Below are 22,671 nucleotides of genomic sequence, written 5' to 3' on the forward strand. Positions count from 1 at the left end.
AAAAAAGTTAACTTTGTTCTTTTACACCGGGAAGCTGACTGTATTCAGTTAGAGAAGGGATTTTGTACCAGCGCAGTTCTTGTCTCTTAAAATTTCCAACGAAAATAATTATAACTAAAAATAACAGTGACGATCTCCCAGAAACCATTTACGACTCTCTTGGGGGTCGTAACCCATGGGTTAGTGGTTCAAGGTTTGTTCTTCGTAGAAGTCGAATCACATATATTTGAGACGTTACTTGTATATACAATTCGTAGACAAAAGCATAAATATAATTCATAAACGAGGAAGTGTGTACTTTGCGGAACGTCGTCTATCTTAATCGTAAAATAATGACTTACTTGTGAATCATTCGACAAACACGGAAAAATGTGCTTTCCAGCAAAGTTCGTGTTTGAAGTTATCATCTACGAAAAATGTTGATATGGGAAATTTGACCTGTTGGGCATTCGGTAGGTTTTTCTAGCTCTAAATTATCTACGCGTGACTCATCAGTAGCACATTATCCCGTGAGAGTCCCATAGCAGATCGACTGGATGTTTGCTTTCTAATCTTCGTCTTAATCTGATCACCGATCTGCAAGGACGACTAATTAGGACGTTGCGCAAGTCGTTTCTTACGTTTCATTGCATTTGCCTTAATTTCCTTTTCAACGGTTGATATTTTTGGATCTTTCCGTAGATCTTCGTTGCTGATCTGCCGCAGGGCAACCCTTCCGAGTAGAATCGATCGCGGTGACTTAAATTTAGCGACTTTAGCCCTTTGCTGCTGTTCTCTACAGGGCTAATGACCACGATAAATGATTCACATTTTCATAGAACAAGCAACACGATGTTTAACTCGTCACCTCTTATACAAGACAACAAACACAGAGATAGTACTGTGTCTAAATATTAATGCGACTAACTGTATATGTCATGAGATTAGTAAACGAGAAACAGTTGTACTACAAAGCTGTGTAATTATAGTTGTTTTGAAATGAAGATATGCGTGTATTAGCATGACGTATCTCGCAATTACCACTAGAACTACAACACCAGTCAAAACCATTGATTCTACAATTTTATAAATGTGTCAACCCTCGTTTAGGAATTATGGCCCCACACGGATTAATAATATTAAAAATATACTACATAACATGGAATTACATAATATGAAATTTCTTTCGTAAGAAAATAATAAATCAATAGACGTAAAAATATTCTATCGTTACGTATTTTTTAAAGACCGGTCATCATGACTGGTTTTGGTCTAAATAGCTTTGCCTTAACTGTCGGTAGTTGCAGTATTAGCAGTGCTAAGCAGCTTTATTCGCCGATACGGTTCACTTAGAACATTGGAGTTTGAAGCTTTACCCTCGTATAAAATATGTCCCTCGTTGGAAAACATAAACAAGGGAACAACTGTGTAGAAAAGAAAATATTACGAATATAAGCAGATTTTACGCAGCATTTTCGTTTTACATTCACTCAAATACTATTAGTTTTATATTAGCTTGTCCGAAAAGTGTCTTTCTTTTACAGACACGTCTTTTACAACGACGCATCTTTATGCAAACACGAAACCTAATCTGTGGAACGTTGTGATCTTTATTTTGATAAAACAAAATGGATCATACGTAATTCGATAAGATAACATAAAACGAAAGAAACTTTTCTAACGACCTAGTAGAAGACATAAAATGAGAGACGTTGCTTTACGCTTCATCTCCGTACTTTGTCCGTGGATCTATCTTGTTAAAATTTAGATGGGAAATGGATTAACCGATCTAAAAAAATCTCTAAACTTTAATACCTCTTGACGTCTTGATATCTCCGACGTCGTCGACGCTCTTTCTAGTCGTTCGTCTATTAAAATCAGATATCCGACGGTAATTAAAAATCCATTAATCCAGGTAGTTCGCGTGCAAGAAATCCTAGGTGGGAATAAAACGCCACGTGAGTCGCTACTAAACGACAGATTCGGAACGCTTGGAAATGCTATATAATTTGTTAATTGACCATGAGAGAATCGAGTTAACTCGTCGTAGTTGCCAATATTTCCTTTGCAATGATTTATTTACATCGATATGTCGTATTTTTTTAAACGTGTCGTTACATTTGTTACGTTTGAAAATATTTTTCGAACATACACTGGTTGTATAATTATTGTTGGCAATACGTTACTATCCTGATTCAAAAACGAGTCTCGAAAACGAGAACATATCGTAAATTTTTGCGAACAGAAAATCGCCACGTGTTTTCCCCACTGGACAAAAAAGTACGTGTAAAAACGCATGCATGTCATTGCCTAGACAATATCGCAAACTTTTTTGCGTTATATATACTCTACGATATCGAGTGCACGCTGGTCAATGTAGTAAAACTGTTTTCGTAATGAGTTGGAATCGATGTGGGTTGCTTAACAAGTAACTGCCACGGAAACCAATATATTTTCCCCTGAGAGCCAAAATATATTGAAACGTTCAATTTTTGCAAAACATTGTACTGGATTTAAAGGTTATTTAGATCTTTCACATTGTTGAAAATTTATCAGTCCACGAAATTTGTCCGACTCTGATTATCCTGAAAAATTTAATAACGCGAGTTACCGATAAAGCGTAAACAAATATAAACATACCATAGTATAATCTACATAAAAATCTACGCAGCTTCCGAACTATACCCAATTAGTCTTTCGATTGTGTAACGAACAGCATCTTTCTTTTTGTGCTGTTGTTCAATTTACAGCAGTTAGCATCGTAGCCGAGTGATCAGATGGCAGATCGTAATTAGGTCTGATACTTGTGCAATGTTGAGAGAAATTTGGAATTTTTCTATTGTAAAATACGGAAACGATTTTTGATTCGGACAGGAACGAAGAAATATCTTTCGGAAACGCATCTACGATGTTTCCCATTTAATAAGTACCGGCTTATAGGAAGCAAAGAACGGAAAGTTTTTTATAGTACCGTAATTAACGTAATTTAAGTTGCCACGTTCGATTACGTGTCTATAGATATTCAACGTAGAACTCTGTATCTCTTATAAAAAAAATAGATATTCGCATTAGAAAAAGGAGCACTGAAAATGGTATTAACTGTCGATAAGTGAAATGTGCCGAAAGGACCGTTTCAGTTTGAATGCGGACGGTGCAACATACGAGCTGCACCTACGTAATATTCACAATGGTCCGATTCTTTTTGAATGTATCTTTCACCCTTTCTGCTTTCGATCGCATTCCACATTATGTATCGGTGAAACTAGGTTATCACTAAGGCTGCCCGTTTCATATGCGCATAGGTGCATATCAATCTTTAAATTTCGTAACGCATATGTAAGTACAGTCAGTTACGAAAGAGTACGTACACCTATCAAATTTTCTGTATCCGACCCATCAAAGAAAGTAAAAACGTACTTTGCCACAAAATTATTTTATACTATATTTTATCGATACAATCATCGTTCGCGTATTTCTAAAACGACTTACAAAAATTAATACATTTAACTGATAAAAAACTTGGAACAAAATTAGACCAGAAATTAAAAAACTTTTAATATTTTCAACACCAAGGGAATAGCAGGATATTGTTGATGCGTGTGTGGGACAGACAGCTTGCTATTTTGTAATTTCATATAAGTAAATCAGATTTTTGGATAATTATAAACAGAAGGGAGCCTCAACGCCCTTTTGCGCACAATTATCAATTTTTGTAACGATGTATTTTATATTTTCGTATTTCTATTTTCTTGATAAAGATAAGAGTAAACGACTGTTGCATTTTAACAATACGTGTCTTAATGTGTGAACAAAACTCATCGAGCTAAAGTTTTCGCTGCAAATATCTTACGTAAGCAGCGTACATAGATTTTTGTAACAGACTGTAAGTGCTACTCCATCGGTCAAACAAGTCGTTGACCCGCCATTCTGATTCAAAAAATTATCATAAGGATCTTTCTTTGTTTTGACGTAACGGCCGCTAATAATCTGCTATGTCCATTGTATTTTGAAGAAAGATGATTTCAAATTTAGAACAATTTCAAACGAGTCTGACAAAATTCAAAGAAGGACACTTGAAAGAAAATCATTATCGATGAAAAACACGTCACGATCGGATGGAATTTGTTCGGTAATATATCGTATAAAATGGTGGGGAGAGCTATGTTTTCAGACGAAACAAAATTTACGTTCCGCGGATCTAATGGTTGGTCATATTATTTCCACGATCTTAGAAAAGGTGTATAATAATATGAGACTAGACGTAAAACGGTAGGAGAAGGTATATATGTAAGAAAATATGGGCAAGATGGCATTACCGTTTATTTTGCACCGTTATGCTTTCATATTACCAAAAACAGGCAGATGAAAAAGGCAGGTGAATTTCGACACCGAAAGTTGCAGGCAGTTTATAGCGTTCCGTATACGTTTAGCGATAATTTATTTATTTCTAACAATTGAACCTACTTTCTGCCATGTTTTGAGCAACTATTCTCAATCGTTTTAAATATCGTCAGTTGGGTAATTTTTTAAGGTATTTATTTATACGCTTACGAATATTACTCGTAAGCAAATAAAAACATTATCGCCTTGACATTTGGAGCGAGATAGATGAACGATAATCTCTAGATAAAAGACAGAGCGACAAAGTGGGCTGGAAAATCGATTGCGACTTTTGACGTTTCGAAAACTGCATTGGAGAGGAAGGTGGGTCTCCACCGAGAAAATCATCAACAGATGTTGAAGACTAATTTGGGACTTTCCAAACTGTTCTTTTTTGATTCGAGAAGGAGGAAGAATTAATATTTTATCTGAAAGAAATAGAGGGCCTGCTATTTGACCTGACAACAACGAACACGCGCAAATAGACGTACGGGACAAGACAGGACACGATCATTATCTCGAAAAATTATTTTTTTGTACTTTTTATGTCGTTTGGGAATTTCATTTTAACACATTTCTTATATACAGCAATTGATTTCGATAAAAAATAACGTCAGGATGTAATAAGGAAAATTAAATCAATCGTATAATATTATACGGCCGTGGGTAAAATTATTTTCAATAAATAACAATTAATATAGGTATTAATGTCTTAAAAATCAAACATCGTAATACGAAAGAACGAAAGAAATCATCACCAACGGAGAATTAGGATTTCTAAACTGTCCAAACCGATGTGCGACAATTCATAGGAGGAGTATTCATAGGAACATGCAAGTACAGATTTAATATACGCGAAATCCAAAGTATCATTTTAGATCGACTAAACGGCTTATTCGTTTCTGGCGGAACGTTTGAAACTGACGAGTTGTTGTGCAACAGTTGACATCTCGGAGAAATTTCTACGGAGACTAGAGGAGGCTAAACGATGATACTTTGAGACGTAGACATGCTTGAAATTCTCTCGCGGGCCAAGCAAGTCGGTCTGCAGGGAGCATCAAAGATTTCTCGACTCCCTGCTTTAGTCGTTACTTTTTCTCAGAATCTCTTCAGCCTGGCCCGTCTCTCGTATCCCAGACGTCTCTAGTAGAACGTTTGCCCCTGTCACGTTTGTCTCTGTGGTTCTGACATTAACGCCACATAGCGAACTTGTAGTGTCAAGGTCAATATCGTTGCTTGACACGATTTTACCTCTAGCGCGTTTTGTACAAAGTTGTCGTTGATACAACGTTATCTCATCGACGAATGCAACTGTTAAGAATTCTTTTCGCGATACCTAAACGGATGCAAGGGAACCAACTCTTGCTCGACACGTTCGTTCGCCGTACGGAATTAGCTGCGAAAAGGATCATCCACTTTTATGCATCCAGAGGGAGTTTTTAAGCGCAAAAACGCATATAATGAACTTACGTATAGAGAAAGTTACGTTTCGTTGAATAAAATGCACTTTGGTCGTTCTTACTGTCGCAATTTGTTCAAAGCACAAACGTTGTTGTAGACATGCGATCCCCAGTGCTCTGTTAAATCAAGTTTGTTAATGTTAATGTTCCTGTGAATCAATAAATTCATTTCTCAACTCGGATCTCATCTGAACTCATCCGAAGATCGTGGTATCATGTTTCGGTTAAATTCATCTTGACATCGATCCACGATACTACGAAATCAAAGTTACATCGTGCTATTAAAAAAGTCAAGGTGATCTTATAGGAGGAAACATTTTTTGGCGATTTCAAGTATTGCAACTTGCATCGGGTTCAAGACGGACAGAAATAAACTTCCGCTTGAAACATTTTTTGTTACTTTTATTGTAATTTTTCGCTGAACACCCCGCATAAAATGTACAAATTTTACAAAGATACATTTCGACTATCCGTGTCCCACCTCCGACACATTCTCGAGTCGTCGACACCGGAGTATGTTCGGATACCTGGCATACTCCTAGTGACAAACGACATTGCCTGCGGACAGTCCTACTTACATCTTTTGGCGACTGTCAGCGGACAATGTATGCGGTCAATATATGCCAGTGTAAACGCGGCTTAATACATAAAACTACCGGCAGCGTCTAGTACTCGACAATAGTGAAACGAGAAATCCACCGAAGCTTCTACGATGCTATTTTATTGTTAACCGAAATCGTAACGATCGAGTGCGCAACTTGTTAACACAGCGCGACAGGAACTATAACAACTGCTATCGCATTGCTCGAAAAGATATTCCATTCTCCGTTTGATAAACGCCAGCGACTGCAGAAGGTAAACCGTGCAGCTTGGAGAGGAACGAGGAAGCTTGCATTAATAAAGCGAAGCTTATACCAGCGACTTGTATTTATAGATCAACTTGCAAGTAAGCCACGTTAGTCGCGTTCAATTACACGCCTTCCGCGTTGTTTCGATACGCTTATGCTCGTTTAATCTCCGCTTTTCATAAGGCCGGTTGTTATATGCCCTTGTTGGATTTCTTATAAAATTGCGGAACCTTCGTAACAAGGAAACTACGATACCTTGGACGGTATTATTTGGCGATGGTAATCGGACCATGGAATTTATCGATAGAAAAAAGATTTTACTACTATAGAATGGCGTAATTATTAGACTGTGAGTTTCCAAGTTTTTCGCGTATAAATACGCAGAATGCACGTAAAATCCAAAAATATTTCAAATATTCAAAGTAGAGTATACTCGTTATAACGTTTAGTAGGTAGAACGATCTGCCTCGTAGGTCTTATTTTTTAACTACATTTTCCAAAATATAAAATACATTTTCAAATACAAGAATAAATAAAATATTTTAAATTACGTCAAACTGTTAAGTCAGCAGTTGATATAAACCTTTTACTTTTACGTTTATCTCGTATAGCTTTTTTAAATATTGGCCTGCAAATAGGAGATATTGAAGGAGGAGGCGTATGTCTGGCGCTATAAAAATATTCACGAATCTAATGTATATCGCTAAATTTTCATTATAAGAATTCCTGAAAATAATTACAGAAATAAAGTATAGTGCAGAATACATAGTTAAAAGCATCGTGATGTCCAATTATTTTTGTGAAAGACGATATGAAATTTGGTATTTGTCAATGTTTGACGGATGCACGGAAGTTGGGAAAATTCTGCGATAACGTAGTTAACGATAATTTGTTCAAAAATATTATTTCCCCGACGAATCTAAAGTTATTGATATTCTTTAAATAAAGTTATGAGAATTCGCTTTAATTTTGCAATTAAACCAAATAGCTTCAGGTACTTTTTGTTTCTCCCTATTACCGACAACTTAAAATATAAAACTTCGTTACTTTCCCTCTGATATTATGCAGTGTTATCTGTTTCCATTTTCGATTCATCTTAAACAAGCTGGTACTCCAATACATAGAACGTAGATAGATGTAAATAGGTTAGATTTTCTATTTGCTGTCGAGCAATTTCTCACATTGTTAAGTGCAGAACATCTTGATATTCGACATCTGCATGTTACTTCCGAAGGATGAAGTATCCAATTAAATAGTAACTTCTTTGGTGATTTTCGAATTGGAAACAACCATCGAAGATACTTTTGCGATTGACGAGAACCGATAAAAATCACTGTTGACGACAACCTATAAGATAAAATAATTTTCTAAGTTAAATGTCCTCGTTATAGTTGAAACTCGCACACGTGCCAGAAATTTAACGAAGAGGTGTCTACAAGCTCGTATTTGGATGTAAAGTTATAATTAGACTGCGGATATTTATGCAAATGCATATTTTTCATATTGCATACGTTTTGCATATATCACGTAAAAGAGATAGGACTGAACGTGTTACGCTTTTCATACTTTTTCCTACGGAAGATATTCCGTAGATACTTTTCGTCTGTCATTTCCTTGCGACAACCTATGTTATAACTTGTTATAATTTGCATAATCAGTAGACTGCTGATTTTTATGCATTTACGAGGAATTTAAACATGCAAAAATACGCAGAATGCAGAAAATATGCAAAAGTGTATAAAATATTCGGAGTATGCTACTCGTTACAACGTTCACATTTTCTACCTAGGTCCCATTCTTTCAACTGTATTCTATAAAAATATAAATTTGCATAAATATCCGCGGTATAACTATCACTTTATATTTTACAGGTAGCTTATTCGATATAATTTGAATTAATAAATTCTTGTGGCCTACAAATTAATTTCAATCGCACAAGAGATACCGTTTCACAGTAGGAAATCTCGAGAACGCGATTATTATAGAAATCTATTGCAAATTAAAGTAGAATACAAACAATAGCTAGTCCTTTGTAAATCTACCTGTAGTAGCGCTTATGTAATATTCGTATACATGCAGAACACCTTTTTAACATATTGTTCGCATGGTTTTTGCATATTTGGATACGTTTTATCTGCATAAAAGTCCGCAGTGTAGTTATCACTTTCAATATCTCCTTCGAAAGCAGAATTCTAGACCGAGAACTCGAAAATTTATGAATATATTCGTGTATACATTTGTACAAATTCCTTTTGCAACTTTCTAATCTTCGCTTCGCCCCTAGAATTATGCTTCTTGGTAAATCGTACGTAGATCGTGTTTTTATTCTTTCCAAATAATTATATTCCAGGAAAATCAGCCAATAACGAGCAAAGAGACAAAAAGGAACATGTCGGGCAACGTGAATGGCTATTGTATATATGTCGAAACGAAAAGAAGACGAATGCGAGTGAAAAAGAATGACAAATTGCTAGTGTAAATTTCGTATATTGGAACGCAACCCTCTAAACCCTCTTATAGGAAATGCCACGGTCTAATGCACTTGACGAGAACTGATAGTGGTCGGAGGAATAACGGCGTGCTCGTTCACCCATGTAGTAGCAGCTACTTGTAGAGTAGTCGGTGCTCAAACTATCTACTCTGAACTTTCGAGTGCCTAGTCAAGCGCCGTGTATCAGCGGCGTGTTTGTGAGACTATGCAAGCGTTTGTCCGTACGAGGGCGAAACTGAAAGATGCCTGAGAACCGGTAATGATAGACAACAGATACACAGAATGTGAGGAAGAAAGAGAGAAGCTGAGCAGAGGAAAAGCATGTGCTGCTGTAAGCACGGTATGATGATAAGAAAGATTTTCTGAGAAAAGTATAAAAATAATACAATACAGAAATTACTGTTAGTTTCTGTGAATTAATTTGTTCGATGAGATAACTAATTGTACGGTAAATATATACAGAGTGATCTAATGTGTAATAATCTAGTGTGTATTGAGTTGAAATGTAAATCATTCACATTTCATAGACAGCAGGCAAAAATTAGTAAAATACAGATACAAATAGACTGATATTTCCTGCGTAGATGCATCGAATAAGTTGTTTGTTTATTCGACACTTTGTCGCTAAAAAATTGTAGGTCAAGGTAAGGTACAACGCGATGTAAATACAAAGATTGATACAATTGATCTAAAAACTGAAGGTAGCAAGGTCTAATTGTCCGAACTAAATTAAATTCTCATCAGTTAGCAAAAGATAAACTCCCAATACAGGTTCAATCGGTGTGAAATTTCATCGATCGACTTTTCACACGATGAAACGACATTCGTGGGCATTCATGCTAATTTTACGATTTCGCGATAACAACGAAAGGAGGTTTATAACGAGATGAAAGCCAATTTGTTTCGTGGGGCGCGTGCTTGTTTTCAACAAACCCTTATCAGTTTTGGAGTTGGTAATTTATGTATTAATGTCAAGTGCCAATTAAATAATTTTTTAATTTACTACAACGTACGTGATTTTCCACGAAATGCACCGACAAATTTGAAGTGCTTGTACTCCGTTAGAAGTGAAGCAGATTCTAAACGACTGCAAAAATTGGAAAAATATTTTTAAAATGTAATGAATAATCCAAAGAGAAACACAAAATTATTTGGAAAATATATAATTTTATCCCTTTATGAGACACGATAAACATTTTGGTATTTGGTTAGAAGCGATAAAAATTAAAAATAATTACCGAAAGGTGCTTGCGCGCTAAACGAATTCCTCAATAAAAATGACAAAGTTGAAAGTGGGTTTTAGATTAGGTCCAAGTTCAGTTCTAGCAGGAAATTAAAAATATTTAGAATTGTCTGTGACGTATTTTCAATGATATTTTCAGTAACATATTGTCCTGATATAACACGCAATACGAAATGGAAAACAGGACTATGAAAAAAAAATTTGTCAAGGTTTGAACCTCCACAATTAATTATTTTCTACTGATTGGAACATCGAGTATTTGTATCCCGAATAACAGCGGAGATACGTTGAATTGAATTTTTAGCCTTGAGCATTAAAAATTCTAATTGCACCGGATTTGACGGCGTCCAGTGTTGACACAGTAGTAGTGTAATATAATTTATGTATTAATGTCAAGTGTCAATTAAGTAATTTTTTAATTTGCTACAACGTACTTGATTTTCGACGAAGTGCTTCGACAAATTTGAAGTGCTTGTACTCCGTTAGAAGTGAAGCAGATTCTAAATGACTGCAAAAATTGGAAAAATATTTTTAAATTGGAATGAATAGTCCAAGGAGAAACACAAAATTATTTCGAAAATATATAATTTTATGGTATTTGGTTAGAAGCGACAAAAATGAAATATAATTAGCGGGAGGTGCTTGCACGCTAAAGGAATTCCTAAATAAAGACGACAAAGTTGAAAGTGGGTTTTAGATTAGGTCCAAGTTCAGTTCTAGCAGGGAATTAAATGTATTTAGAATTGTCTGTGACGTATTTTCGCTGATATTTTATTACTATACCTTTTTAAATAGCTCTTTTCAGTAACATATTGGCCTGATTTAACACGCAATACGAAATGGAAAACAGGATTATGAAATAAAAATTTGTCAACGTTTCAACCTCCACGATTAATTATTTCCTACTGATTGCAATATCGAATATTTTGCAGTACTGCAGTATTACTGATTGAATTATTTTCTACTGCAAGTAGCCGCGTCGCGTTATAACGAAACAATCGCGTTATAAAAACAAATTTAAAATAATAATTAAGCTTTCACGAATGTTCATTACGATGCTTTATCAGAAACGAACAACTAAGAGAATAAATTACTTCATGGGTTAAAGAGATTTAAAGGTACAGAAATGTTCATCGCATTAAAACGTGTAATTAAATAGAGAATTTGTTTCAACGTTTTTGCAAATCGATTGCACATATTATCGAGAACTGTCGGCTGATGTCGAAGGCAATGTAATTAAAGAACATTAACCAAATTCCAAAGCAATCGGGATTAAACGATGGATAAGAATTGCCTTGTGATTTCCCAAATGTCAACGTTTAATTGACCGACCGAAGCGATGCTATTTTATCTCCCTTTATCGCTTTATCTCGCTCAATGAAGTGACAAAAAAAAGCAATAAAACAACAGAGAATACTTCATGGAAACTGCTAATTCGTTCGAAATTACCTGAAAAGTTTAGAATCGTTTTTAAAATGTTTCGTAGCGAAGCATTTCGCTTTATCGAAAGAGACTGCAAATTGAAAAGAGATTATCAGAAACATGCCGTGACGCTGAACGTATTATTTAAAACGGAGAAAGGCATCCGTTAACGTTACGTTCGGATACTGAAACGTTTGGAATAGGGTGGGTTCTACCGTATTTGTAGCATGGAGCGTATTTCTTACTATTTCCTTCAAATTTTCACGATATTTAGTATTTTACCTATAGACGATTCAATTTTAGAGAGCCTAGCCTTACCGAAATGGAGATATTCACCTTCGAAACTGAAAGTTTCAACACGTAATCCCTATAATAAGCCGCTGTAGAAATGACATTGATTAATTACGAATAAACCGTTCTTACAAAATTATTAAAAAACAAATATGTTGCGTAAAATGGCTAGAAGGATGTTTTTCTAAAGAACCATTTCCCGCTCACCTCGCTGTTTTCGAATAAAAGCAATATCGTAATTTGTAACGCAAAGTTGCCATTCTATTTATTTCTCAATGTTTCTATTGATTTATTCAGAAGCGCACCCTTCGCTCAGGGTTATCGGCAACTACAGTTGTACGCAATTGTATTTCACACGATTTCACTTATGCGATATTAGGGTTAGATAAGATTGGAGTTAAACTAGAATGTTGTTGTTTGCTCGTGAATATGTACTGTATTTATATTGTATCAACGAGCATGTTTATAAACCGAAAACGCGTATCAGTCGTAATAGATTTCACCAAGTCGTTATTTTTCTGCGACTAGATCGGTAGAGAAGGGTTCGTGCCTTTTGAAAACTGTAAGAGTCGTTTCATTTGTCACCTTCTTATTCAGGATTGTCTCGAGGTTGCTCGGAACGCTGGGTGGCTGCCTTTCGTTTTCAAATTTTCGCCAATCGATCGGTAGACGTTTACCAGTGTTTTTTGTGTACACTTTTTACCCTTTTTTTTTTGTGTGATTTTTACACTACATCGGTTCCCTTTTCGCGATTAGGCGGACACGGGCAAAGTCCATTTCTGAATTGTTCGGTAGTATGGACACGTAGAAAGTAAGAAGACGAGCAAGAAATTTCTTCCTAGAAAGGGGAATATCTCGGACGCGCGGGAAGAATATAGCTTTCGAATGTCAGCGTTTTTTTTTTTTTTTTTTTCTTTAATTCTTTTCATTCACAATTTGTCCAATTTGGACATTTGCTAGAATTTGTTAACTGTTTGATTGTCAGGTGGGTGGTTACCCTCAGCGGGATACCATCTTCGTGTTTGTCAGGTTGTGTCCTTTGCGAGATCTGCTGGGTGTTTCCTTTTCCGTCTTCTTTCCATGTTTGAGGTGTTGATCGTTTCCGCAGCTAGCCGGTTTAGGTGTGTTCCTATTCTTTGTATTTTCCTGCGTATCTGCTAATTCTCTCTTTGACCGTTGGTATTCCCAGGTCCTTCCGTGTGTCCTCGTTTCTAACGTACCATGGGGAGTTTACTATTGCCCTAAGAATTTCAGCTTGGATTGTCTCTATTTTCGAATGTCAGCGTGTTTTACTTTCGAGGGATATGGTCGCGCTACGAGTACGTTAAGAAGATAAAGTAGCAAACAGAGGGAAAAAATAATGTAACCTCGAGACAAGGCTGGAAATAAAGTTCGACTGGTAAGTCGGTCAGAAACACGGGAAATGCAATTAGAGAAACGTGGCCATGAAATTCCGAGAGGAGGAAAGCCGGCGGAATGAAAGGCGATGCTAGTGAGAAGCCTGCTGGAGGCCGGAGGTAGTGAGAGGATTTTTCAAAGACTTTCCTGCGAAAAGGAAGCGGCAACACGTTTGAAGCAATAGGTTCGGCTTAACCGCAACCGGATGAAATGGTTACATGCGATGGAGAGGTTTGCCCCGTACAGCCAGAATCGAACGTAATCCAATACTTTAGTTTCACAGTTGCTGGCAGACCGCTTCCTCTTTATTCGCCGGATCTCTCGGCAAAGTTACCATCAAACTCGCAGGAAATTGATTTTCTTTTTGTCAACCGCCTACTTTTATTACGTTACTTTATTAATTATTATTTTAATTTATTATTCTACAGGTTTATTTCATAGACTTATAGAATACGAGGGCTAAACCGAAGAAAGTAGCGTAGTTTATTAGCGTTATATTAATGGTAGGTAAGTAGCATAGGATTAAGGTAATACATGTACTAGGATTAGGTCGAATTAGTAAAATACGGATAAGGTAGAAATAAAATTCGAGTAACAAAGGCTTAGAGTAGGTAACGTTATATGTGCGTTTCGGCTATGACTGGTTGCAGTTATGGTTGTGCATGCGTATATTTATTTGTACGTATTAGATTTTTAGATTGGAATGTTGCGTTGCCTTTCGTTTTGAAATTTTCGTCACTCATTTAGTGCATACAGCCAAAAATTCTACCGAATGTCCAAATCGGGCAAATAGTGAATGTAAACAACCAAATAAAAAAAAAAAAAAGAAAACTCATTTAGTGCACGTTTTACAGCGCAAGGCTGCCCTCGGACAGCTGAATATCAATACCGTATATTGCCAATGTTTCAAAGTTCACAATTAAGGCGATCAATATGTATTGTCAATACAATGTTGACAATATATATCGTCTATGATATGTCCTAAGTTTATTTATGAAAAAATTTAGGGAACGACGAATTTACATATACTTTAATGCGAGCTTCTTATTTGTAAACAAGTGAGAAGCGCTTGCAGGAAACGTCGTAGATGCCAATAAACAAAGTTCTCAGGAGGACACGAAGATTTGTTTACATATGCTACAATATTCTCATTGGTACGTAAAACATTTTCCAATAAAAGAACAAGATATCTCAGCTTTGGCATTGGCAGTGTTTTCTACAAGCACTCTCCAATTTATTTAAATCTCGGAGTATTCGTTTGCTTTAATCGATCGAAATTTCGATAACAAATGAAATTGCGTAACCATTTATTTTAGAAATGATGCAACTTCATCTCTTATAGTTTGTAAAGTTTATAAGTTTAAAGTTAAGTTCTTATAGTTTGTGTAATTTGTCCAAATAATCGAGACACCGATAACCAAAAACAAAAGACGTTGAAATTAAAAGACAGTATTTTGTATTTCCTGCTCTTATTTATAAACGAAAGCATGGAACATAGTTTGAAAACATAGTTTTTAAGTAATTAATATTTAATTAATTATACGATTTACTAATTTTGAAAGCAGCGTGCAAGTCCATTTATAGCTCTGAATAAAGATATTGGTCTAATTAATTTTTAAAAAAGATATTCGCATAATGAATTCGCATTTACTTAAACGCGTAGAAGCGTGGATAAGTAAACCTTATTAGGATTGTTCGATGGAAATGCAAGCATTTCGATATGTGGAGACAAAGAAAAAATGGACTTGCACCACTTTCAAGACGAACGATCCATATCCCTTGGGATTTTCATTTTGCTTCGTTAACGCGGCAACGTGCAAGTTCTCTGATAACGTGCCGATTCGATCGAAGCGGAAACGAAAGAAAATAAAATCTCATTGCGAAAAAGATGCCTTTTAGAAGCCTTTTAGCTTAAATGTCGAAGCTGCGCGATAATCTGAAATGTTCACGCTGCAACCAGGCTAATGAAGAGATAAATTATAAATACTCCGCTGTTAACGTGTTGTAGAAATAATAGTAAGATTTCTTTTTATTAAGTGGTTTGCCATTAAGTATCGAATTAAAGCGTCGTTTCCTGTCGCTTTATTATACACGCTACAATACGATCCGATAACGCGAAATTCTTGATCGAGCGCAGATTTAAACCTTGACATTTAACAAACTTAACGTCTATCTTCGATGTGTCTTACATACGTGTTAAGTTTGCTTCAATTTGATGAAAACTCCGGTTAGTTTACTCCGATCTACTCAAGTTTGATCAAATTCAATTAAAATGAAATTATGTAAAGATATTGTGACAATATACTTTGTATACTGAACGTTTCGTTTGATATTCTATTTTCACGTAACACATGCTGGAGGAGAAAGTCGTGCAGTGTAGCGTGCAGTACCAACCAAAGTTAGTTCTCGCTTCCACTGCGAAATATTAACATTATGCTTGCGCAAATAAATTAACGATACAGTTCCGTGTAACATGCTGTACCATATGGTCTCAAAGCATTAAACGTTTTACGGTGATATTCGACCAGAAGAAGTTATTTATCAGTACCAATCCTTCGTTTTTTGAAGTAATTAAATGATTCTTTCGTTACGTATGTATACAGGGAATTACGTTATTCGTCGGAATATTAACGATAATAAAGTTGAGAATAATTAAAGGATTTCTCCAATTCCTTTCAAAACTTAATTTCTTAATTCTAGAAATGAATGTTTAAATAAAAAATAATTATTAGAATTAATAAAGTTAAAAAATGTACCTTTCGTCTTTAAAAATTGGTTTCGAACGAAAGTATTCTACTATAACGTTTAACATTCTACTACTTATTGACATTACCAATCGCTTACAATTGAACCTAAATATGTAATCGCTAGATCACGGATTTTTACGCAAATTAATATTTCTACGAACATAGTCGAAGAAATGAAATTGAAATAGAAACTCGTTCTACTTGTTAGAGATAATAAACTTCCGAAGTAGTCTACCTTGGACATTTTATACACTTCTGTATGTTATATGCATTCCATGAATTTGTACACCTTTAAGTGTCTCATAAATTGGAAAAAAAGTCGAAGTCTGCTAGCAAAAAAATAACCGGCCAATAACAAATAGACAACTTTTAACTAAATATCGATTCTTCTTACGGTAACAGCTTATTTATTAATTTTAACCGGTTGGCCTTGAAACGGACTTGGCTACATTGCTTCGTATCTCATACTACATTCTTCTAACCTACGATCCGTATCCAGATACTTGAGTTTGATTGCTCGTGTTGCTAATTATTACAGTTCTTGTCGCTGGCTCTTGCTACATCGCAGTTGCCAATAGCTTGGTTCCCCCTAGTTTTCGCTTGTGACAGAGACTTCTCTGCTCCGCTATATCGCATTTTCTTTGTACTCTGGCTTGTGGTTCTTCCCGATTCGAGTTTTACCTGTCTATTGCCTACTCCATTGAACTGTAGTTAGATGGACGAAAAATTAGTATAAATGCCAACGAAAGGAAAGGTATTCCTTCTTCGACATCGTTCAACTTCGACATCAATTCATCATCGCAAGTTACAACACTTAGCTATCTAGGAATGCATCTAGACTTTCGCCTCATATGGAAACGCTGATCGTATGATGGAACATGATCAAAAGCAGAGACCTATTCTGGCTCTGTGGCAGACACTTCGATCTAAATATAGGAAACGAGTTGCTAATTTACAAAAAAAAAACTATCAACAGAATTTCATTGTACTCGTCGGTAATCAGTTTAATGGTTTTTCTTTTACTTATTCAGGCTCTCGGAGTTGATAAGTTTTAGAGCTGAAAGCGTACTCGTGGAATCAGTGTAAACAACGTGCTGGTTATTTTGATCGTTGACTTTCTCGATGTCCTTTAGTTCGACCACACGGGAAAGGATTGGAAAGAATTCGAGCAATTTAAAGCTGTATCTTCTTCGGTGTACACACTGTTCCACAGTGTTCCACGGTGTGTACACTCTATTTTTCTTCCATCTTTGTTCCACAGTGTGTACACTCCAGCTCCTCACTGTGTTTGTAATCCGTCAAAATATACGATTAAGCGATCCGGATATAGCCGTGTTTTTTTTTTTTTTTTTTTTATGAGAAATCTGATTTGTTTGGGGCACTTCCGTATTGTTGGTTTTTACATTTGACATTCGATCTTTTCTTAGCGTAAACGCGATATGTTTCCACTTGGATGTTAAATTTGAAATTGACTGCAAACACCAAAGTATGCAAATACAATATCGTTAAAAATTCAAAGGTTGATGGATCTTGAATTTCAAATTGTGTAGAAACACCTCACCGCGTAGGTACTGCACATTTATCATAGTCTAAGAAATACGTTCGTGATTAAAATTATCTAATACATGTCAACGAGTAAGTAAGAAAACAAATACAAAAGATATCGCACTGTCGGTAGTTCAAGGACGAGGCAAATAAACGACAGTTGCGTGTCTTCCACGTGTTTGGCGTTGTTTATTTGTTTATGTTAATCGAGCAAGAGCGAGAGTCATCCATCATTTTCGAAGAATTTGCTGCTCTTCGGGATAAACGCATCTCGAAACGCATTCTATTTTCGATAATTATATGTTACGCTCATCCCTGCTGTCATGGTAATTACAAATTTACCGCTTTTCCTAACCGAAACATTATTGCTGGAGCACCCGGGGTACCTGTATACGTAGGTACACGTATACTCTTGCTAACTATTAACGTATATGCACGTGTTTACTTATTGGTTATTAAAATTAATTAAATTCAGTTTGCGTGATCGGGTGAATACGAATTGACGTGCTGACGTACAGCTGCAACGATGTATTGTAATAATCGAAACGTGAGAATACAACGAGAGTACGAAGAGTTGACCCTTTAGCAGTTAACACGAAAATAACGTGCGTATGATGTGTATTACAATAATTTCTAATTATATTTCAATTGCGTTTGAATGTAACGTTTTACGATGATGTTATTATAAAGATAAAAATTAGATTATATTTACGATCTCGTACTTGGGAATGTGTAATACAATATGATTGCGTGAGATATCGATAAACTCAAACATATAAATAAAACGTATAAATAAAAAATTGTAAAAAGCGATATTTTTACACTTAAACGAGTACATGGAAGGGGAACTATAGAATTTATCGAATATATCGGTGTCGAATATATGTTTGCATTCGAAGCAACAATTTTAAATTACTCGAAATGATATTGGAGTAGTTACGCAATTTTAGTAAAATTCCGTTTATCGCAACAAAATTTTGTAATTGACGCTCGCTTTAAAAAAAGCTACAGTGACCGTGTGAGTAAAAAAAGCATGGATTCGAATGGTAGCATGGTAAGTACATACATAAATATGAAATGCATTTGTTGACTGAAAACATGACCAGATACAGTAGCCATGACTGTCTAATACGTATGTTTATGCACATACACACGCGTATATTTGTAAACTGTGCTGGTAATTAGCTGCATATACGATTTTCCTCGATGATTCTGTCAATATCCCTTCGTACTCATCGAATATGGAATATTCACTTCGATAAATAATATAATAATAAAACAGATATATAACTAAATAACCATTGGATTACAAACATAAAAATCTAATTTTTAATATAATTTTTTAATACATCGATGATGAACAGCGATTGAAACGTCATATAGTAAAACTCCATTTATCCAAACTGCGTTTGTTCGAACGAAATTTCGACTATCGGTCGATTAACTGAATTTTTGCTGCTTGAATTCGCTTATACGGATATGAGCACCTATTACGCGAACGAAAATATAATCGAACGAAAAATAATAGATAAGAAGAGTAACTGCGACCTCACGTTACACCAACTCCAATTAATCGTACAAACTGTTTGTCCTCCGACAAGGTCACATAAATGGAGTTCCCTTGTAAATACGATATAATTATTCGTAAGTTACGAGTTTTTGGACTTATGTTTATATTGTACGCGAAAGACATGATTACAAAACACCTATTCTTGATACATATCGTCTAATGAATACGCACTTGCTTTGTTGTCTCGCATATTATTAAAGTTATTTTTTACCTTGTAGATAGTGAACAATTTTAGAAATATGCTAGACATTTCACAAAAACAGGTAAACATTAATTCTAGACTTTTTAATAATAATACAATTGCAGTACTGTATTACGAGTTATGTTACCTTTAAAAACTGTAGCGAGAAGAGTCCTTATTGCACCAAATACCAGTAAGCGTGGTAATATCGCTTACAGCCGGTAGTGTGTACGTACAAAATATTTTCGTCCGCGATTTTCGACAGAAAAATATGAAACTCGCCGACGAATGCTGACGGATTAATTCGGATATGGAATTCTTAAACGCGTACGTTGAAAGGATGTGCAACTAAATATTATACAATGCACATTTGAATAGTTAACTGTGCCTTGCTATGATACTTTATATAAATTATTATGACCATCGTTATCGAATAAATTTTCATTGAAATAATTCTTTGAATAGAGAATCATTTATTATTGCGAGTTCAAATAAAAAACAGAAATAAATTACGTTATTTACGAGTAAAGAATTATTTTGTATTTACTATTTTTATTTATTTTTATTTGTCATTTGTCGAGCGTCGAGCAAATTTATTTTTTCCAACTTTTAATAATATCTGTCAGCCACGAAGAATACGCGAAAGTCAAATAGACTTTCGGACAAGTTGTCCGAGAAACGAATAGTTTTAAAATTAAAAATGTGATTTGTCTATTGGAAAATAAACGTATTAAGTTAACGATTTTTTCATTGTACAAAATAAAATTTGTTTGCCAACTAAATCCAAATAAAAGAATAAAATTTTATTTGCAAATAAGAAATAACAAATAAGATATCGTTAGTATCGTTTAGGCGACTTTTATTCAAGAAATTTCATTCTTACTCGCAACTAGGATATTATCTTAATTTCTTATCAATTATTTAACAGGTAAAGAAAATGTTATCCAATGCTCGTTGACGTAGCCAACACAGACAAGAACAGCATACGAAAGCAAGGTAGATAAACGCCGTTTAGAATGGAATGTATATGTCGTAGACGGCGTGCAAACATGCCGCCAAGTGTGACGCAGGTGTGTGCCATAGTTGTTACACGTGCATCAAGATGATGTCATTACTAGTACTTATTTTTCCACTAATATTTCCATGTTTGGCATTCTGTAACGACGTATGTACGATTGAAATTCATTCCTCTGCTCTCGCAATCTCTATACATATTTCCAACAGTCGTTGAAAGAGAGATAAAACTAACTTGATATATATGTCCGGGACTTTGAAATCTTATACTTTCGTCAAAGGATGTTTTTTGTTCTAGTCTAGATACCGTTGATAAAAAATTTAGTCTAATCTTGTTTAAATGGAGGAGACAGATGCGTTACGTCAAAAATATACTGTCAAAAATAAAGCTAGCATTATAACGTAAACTTCATATTTCGCATAATTTTTAACGCGATATTTCAGTTCGCTTGTTCAGGGCAGATCTGAAACTGAAGCGAGAACCGAAGAAAAAATTACTGAAAATTCTCAATGCGAGAATTGATTGTAAATTTTAATAAATAAAAAAAACAATATAGTATGCAGTATGCGTATAGAACTTAGTTTGGACTTTTGGGAAAAGTTTGATTTATTATCTTGCTTCCACGTGGCTTAAACCGGAGGTACCGAACCGGAGGTATCCTTGAAAACTCGACACCCAACGTTGTCCCTTGCACGTCCGAATTATACACCCAAGCCAACAGCCAGAATACCTTCCACGCCTCTTCAGATTCCAACCTAAACAATCGGCCACCCTCGTTGAGGACGGAATGGTTCGTACCGTTTGGGACTTGGACCGGAGGATTTTGTCCGGATAAGAATTTCCTTCCAAGAACCATTTCTCGGAAGATCTCTTGAAAAGGGATTTCCTCGTAACGGCTGTCAGAGATACCGCGTTAAGGGCACATCGTGCTACTAGTGGTAGCAATCGTTTCGAACTTCACTCGCACGCATTTCTCTCCGATGTATCCAGATTCTGGACTACAATTAGCAACACAAGACGCTTTAGTAAGAAATCTTTCTCCATCTTTTACAGTTAATAACGTACGCGGTCAATGTCGCATAGGATATTGGCGAGGGACAAAGGAATTTCTGCGAGAATGAGAATAACCACCTCGTGCAACTGCCAATGTTTTAAACATTAAAAGATATAAACACACGTAGATACCGGCCGTATGCATATCTATATGTTTAAAATTCATTTTTTACCAGTTACAATAATACGATGATAAAATTTAACGACGATAAATATTCCACCATTATTGAAAAATCGTCGACAACCTTGAAACAAGTCGAAAATCCAAATTAAGCATAGAAAATAAATTAGGAATATACAAAACGATCAGAAAACCAATCTGGACAGTATATGAGCCATATAAAATAGAAAATAGAGACAATAGAGACGATACAAGCTGAAATTTTTAGAGCAATAGTAAACGCCCCATGGTACGTTAGAAACGAGGATATATGGAAGGATCTGGCAATACCAACGGTCAACGAGAGAATTAGCAGACTCGCAGGAAAATATAAAGAAAGAATAGGAACACACCCAAACCGACTAGCTGCGGAAACGATCAAAACCTCAAACATGGATAGAAGACTGAAAAGGAAACACCCAGCAAACCTCGCAAAGGACACAACCTAACAAACACGAAGATGGTATCCCACTGGGGGTAACCACCCGCATGAGAATCTAACAGTTAAAAAATTCTACCAAATGTCCAAACTGGACAAATTGCGAATGTAATCGATAAAATAAAAACCTTGAAACGCTCGAAAAAATGACCTTGAAGGGAAAGCGCGAACCGCGATATTCGTAGTTGTAAACAAAACGACCTTTTCCTCCTACCTTTTTTTGTATCTGCGAAAATAACGGAAATTTTCGAGTGGACAAGATAGACGAAACACCAGGGTGTATACAGATATGATTGTTCCTCGGTATCTGGAAGTACGCTTCGAATTTACAGCGATACCATCTTTCGTGGTTGAAAAGTTACGACGAAAAAAAAATGCTATTCGTTACGTTACATTTACTCCGACATAAAAAGTTAAAAATGAAACTGCGTGTATATTTGTATAGGATT

Source organism: Bombus vancouverensis, chromosome 5, assembly GCF_051014615.1.
Source record: "Bombus vancouverensis nearcticus chromosome 5, iyBomVanc1_principal, whole genome shotgun sequence".
NCBI lineage: Eukaryota > Metazoa > Arthropoda > Insecta > Hymenoptera > Apidae > Bombus > Bombus vancouverensis.